Source organism: Chrysochloris asiatica, unplaced genomic scaffold (assembly GCF_000296735.1).
Source record: "Chrysochloris asiatica unplaced genomic scaffold, ChrAsi1.0 scaffold00036, whole genome shotgun sequence".
NCBI classification, from domain to species: Eukaryota; Metazoa; Chordata; class Mammalia; order Afrosoricida; family Chrysochloridae; genus Chrysochloris; species Chrysochloris asiatica.
In genome coordinates this window covers 7515194-7519955 of record NW_006408554.1, presented here as the reverse complement: position 1 = coordinate 7519955, position 4762 = coordinate 7515194, and the positions used below count along the sequence as shown (strand labels likewise).

Below are 4762 nucleotides of genomic sequence, written 5' to 3'. Positions count from 1 at the left end.
AGTGACTGGCTTACAAGCTTTCAAGAGGGAACCTAGACCCAGAGGGCCTGGAGGAAGGTAGAATCTCCAGTGAGTAGTATTCAATCTGACTAGGCGGGGCTGATGCAATGAAATGTAGATGGGTCTCTTGTGATACAATAGTGAATAATTGTTATCAGGACTGACTGTGATGGTTGGAAATGTAAAGGTAGGCGTTATAATTTATAATAAAAAGGAAAAAATAAAAAGCAGATGACATGAAGCATCACACTGATCTGCCATTCTCCAAAAAAAAAAAAAAAGAAAAGAAATTTGGAATCAATTAGTCCAATGGACCAATAGGTCATGTGAACATCATTTTCTATGATTCTGTGACCAGAAAAACTAAATGATCCTCAGCTACCACTACCCACTGCTCTGAATGGGATCACATTAGAAGGTTCCAGATAGATTAGTAGAACATGAAAAACAAAACTCAAAATTATTTTTAAAGACTGGGCTTACTGGTCAGAAAGAGACTTGAGGACACAAAACTTTGACCCTCTGCCACCCTTCGGGTCTGGAATGGAACTCACCCTTATGGCCTAATTTTCAACCAAGCAGAAGACAGGTCTATAAGGGGGACAACAGCACTAGTAAGGTCTGCTCACCAAGGAATGGTCAGTCATTCAAAATCAAAAGGGCAACATTTACTTAAGGACAAAGTTGAGATAGGATGGGAAGGTGGGTAGAATGGAAACAGGAACCACATGGAGGAATTGGGACAACTGTTGTTACATGGAGAGGATTGTAATCATTGAGATGAAACAAAGTGTATGATTTTTTTTTTTTTTAACATGAAACTGATGATCTTGTTTGTAAACCTTCATTCAATTTATAATAAAAAGTTTAAAAATCAAAATAAAAGTATTGAAGAGCAAAGATGCCAGTTTGGGGACTAAGGTGCACCTCACACAAGCCATGGTATTTTAAGTCATCTCATATGTATGTGAAAGTTGAACAACAAGAATGAAGAATCAATTAATTAGAAATATGGTGTTGGAAAAGAATATTGAAAGTATCATTGACTGCCAGAAAAACAAGCAAATATTGGAAGAAGGGCAGCCACAACTCTCTCTTTAAAAGTAAAGACAGAGAGAGTTATCTCATACTTGGGAAATGGTATCAAGAGGGCCAGTTCCTGGAGAAGGAAATCATGCTTGGCAAAGTGGAGGGTCTTCAAAAAACAAAAAGTCCCCCAACAAGAGGGATTTATACAGTGTCACCAACAATGGACTCACACGTAACAATTGTGCAGGACTGTGCAGTGTTTTGTTCTGTTGTACATATGTTCACTAAGCATCGAAACCAATTAGACTGCACCTAACAACAACAACATTATTATCAAGGGGGTCCTAGTGTGACACTGAAGGATAAGCACTGGACTGCTAACCTCAAGGTTGCTGGTTCAAACCTACGAGTCGCTCTTTGGAAACCCTATACAAGGTCCCTATGAGTCAGAACCTACTTAACAGCACTCAGCAACAAACAACAATCAGTATTACACATTGAAAGTTATTTTGTGATTTGCTTTCATGGATATAAATTCCTGAGAAAAGTTAATGCCATGTTTTCATCTTTTTCAAGAAGCTCATAATATTTGCATTTGCATTACCATTGCAATAGGTGCTCATTGTAAAACTCTGGGAAATGTAAAATTGTTGTTGTTAGGTGCAATTGAGTCAGTTCCTATTCATAGCAACCCGATGTACAACAAAACGAAACACTTATTGGTCCTACTCCATCCTCACAATCACTGCTATGTTTGAATACATTGTTAAAGTTACTGTGCCAATCCATCTCAATGAGGAGCTTTCTCTTTTTCACTCATCTGGCTGCTTTACCAAGTAAAAGAACTGCTTCCTCCTGATGACATGTTCAAAGTAGGTGAAATGAAGTTTCACAATCCTTACTTTTAAAGAGCATTTTGGCTGCACTTCTTCCAACACAGATTTCTTCATTTGTCAGGATATGAGAAGGAAAAAAACATCAGCCAGAGATGACCACTGCTAAAATGTTACAAATACCTGTTTAGCAATTTTAGGCAGCAATTTCAATCAAAACTGAATCACTTTAAATATAATGTGATGCAACCTGTTAATCTTCACAAGTCAAGAGGTCTTGAATATCCTTTAATGTTTATAAACATTCCCCCATAGCATTAGTTTAATGGCACTATACTATTCCATCATAAATGTGTTTTAATCTCATGGTTCACAACCCCAATTACGTCTAATAATTGGCTGTCAGAACTCATCCCAGACCAAATAAATCAAATCTGGGTGTGGAACCCAGACATCTGAAGCTCCCCAAATAATTCTTGTGAAGTCAGATTTTAAAACCACTGCTCTAATCAATAATTAATTAGAAATGTGAGATTTTACAAACATGATACATTGATAAATGCCTTTGTAACTAACTCTTTGTCACATCCAAGATTATTTCCTTTAAACATCTAGAAACTTCTACCATCTGATGATACCAGAACCTAAGGACTATTGTTGTCTAACACCTAAAGCCTAATTAGCTATGGATGTTTACTGTAAAATTCTTTCAACTTCACTGTGTATTTGAAAATGTTCACATTAAAATGTTGGGGAAAATAAAAGGAATTTCTTAACAATATCAACAAAAAGTTTAATACAATAAATAGTATTAAATGCTATTTAGTGACCTCCAATTCTTTATGGGGAGCATGGTAGCTCTGTAGGATAAGCACTGGACTGTGAACCACAAGGTCAGCAGTTGGAGCCCACCCATAAAGATTTACAGCCTCAGAAACCTTATACCCTGTAGGTCTGAGTCAGGAACCAATTTGAAGGGACTTTACAACAGCAATGCTTTCTGACGACATTTTTTAAAATAGTAACTGTGCACTTGGCATTGCATTTGGTTTGTAGAATTAGCATCTCCACGTGGACAGACAGCACAAACTAATGATAAAATTCCTTAGAGAAGGGTGATTTTTACAGCTTTGAGACATTTGCCAGAGAAAATATTCTCTACATGTGAGAGTTAGTATGTGGACCACAACCTGCTGTACAGAAGGTGTGTAATAAAACAAAACTCTATCTTCAAGGAGCTCACAAGTCCAAGGAGACACAATATCCACAAGCTAAATACATTCACAAAACACACACAGGCAAGAGAGAGAGAGAGAGCAAGAGAACTAAATGTAAAGAGAAGGATGTCTAGAGACTCTCTCAATCCAGCGCAGCTTCTCCGGCCAGCGTTTCCTCGTCCTCTGCCTCGGCATGACTTCCTACAATTTTGGCCAATCGTCAGCCACCTCTTCTTTCGGGAGCCTGGGCTGTGCTTTCCGTGTGCCCAGCATCCACGTAGGTTCCGGCGGCCATAGAGTGTCCTTGTTGTCCACTCGCTTAGTGTCCTCGTTCTCTTACGGGGGTTACGGGAGCAGCTACGCAGGCATACTGGACATCTCTGACAAGTTGCTGGAGGGCAACAAAAAGGTCACCATGCAGAACCGCAATACCTGGACAAGGTGAACACCCTGGAGGAGGCCAACAGCAGCTGGAAACGAAGATTCGTGACTTGTAGCAGAAGGAGGACCCTGGCTCCTCCCGTGACTACACTCCCTACTTCAAGACCACGGAGGATCTGCAGGACAAGATTCTTGGCGCCACCATAGAGAACTCTTAAGATTGTCCTGCAGATCGACTGGCTGCAGATGACTTATGGACCAAGTTCGAGAGAGAGCAGGCCTGGCGCATGAGCTTTGAGGCCGACATCAGTGGCCTGCACAGGGTTCTGGCCAGAACTGACCTGGAGGTGCAAATCAGAGGCTTGAAAAGAGGAACTGGCCTACCTGAAAAAGAACCATGAGGAAGAAATCAGTGTCTTGAGGAGCCAAGTAGGTGGCCAGGTCAGCGTGGAGGTGGATTCTGCACCTGGCATCGACCTTGCCAAGATTCTGAGGGTTAAGGATCGCTAGAAGCCAATAAGAGGCCATGGTGTACAAGAACTGAAAGGATGCTGAAGCCTGGTTTATCAGCCAGACTGAGGATCTGAACCGGAAGGTCACTGGCGGGACAGAGGAGCAGTTTCCCCAGATCAGCAAGACTGAGTTGGCTGACTTACTGGTACTCTCTAGAATCTGGAGATTGAGCTGCAGTCATGACTGATCATGAAAGTGGCCTTGAAAAACACACCGACAGAAATGGAGGCCTGCTTTGGGGCACAACAATCTTGGTAAGGGTCAGCAATATTGAGGTCCAGCTGAGTGATGTGCTTGTTGACATGGAGCAGTAAAATCAGCAGTACCAGCAGCTCCTGGACATCAAGTCGACGCTGGAGTAGGAGATCACCACCTAGTACAGCCTGCTCTAGGACCAGCAGACCCACCAGAACACCCTGTTCACCACTCCCAAGGCCCTCTGAGTCCTGGGATTCTTGCCCTCCTACAGAGAGATGCACCCGGGCAAGAGTTTGGAAGGGGAAGGACCCTTAATAAAATTTTATGGCAAAAAAATTAAAAAGAGAAAGAGAGAAGGACATCCTACAATCAGGAAAGTTTTTCCACTATTGGCTCATTTGAGGCTATCATTGTGCCTTCCCTCAAACCTCCTCCCTCCATCCCCTGGATAAGTACCAGCTAACATTAACTGTTTCCTTCTAAGACAAAGACATTTGAGATAACTAATAAAAAGAAAAAAGGAGCTCAAGTTTAATGTCAAGCTAAGTGGAATTTAAGTTAAAAAGTTTGCACCTTGGATTTCTTTCTTCA

The 4762-nt window shown here is 41.3% G+C and overlaps 1 pseudogene; it reads left to right on the top strand.

The window, feature by feature from the left end:
- The first annotated feature begins 3272 nt into the window (after positions 1 to 3272).
- LOC102826339 lies at positions 3273 to 4365 on the top strand (annotated as a pseudogene).
- Positions 4366 to 4762: the final 397 nt, after the last annotated feature.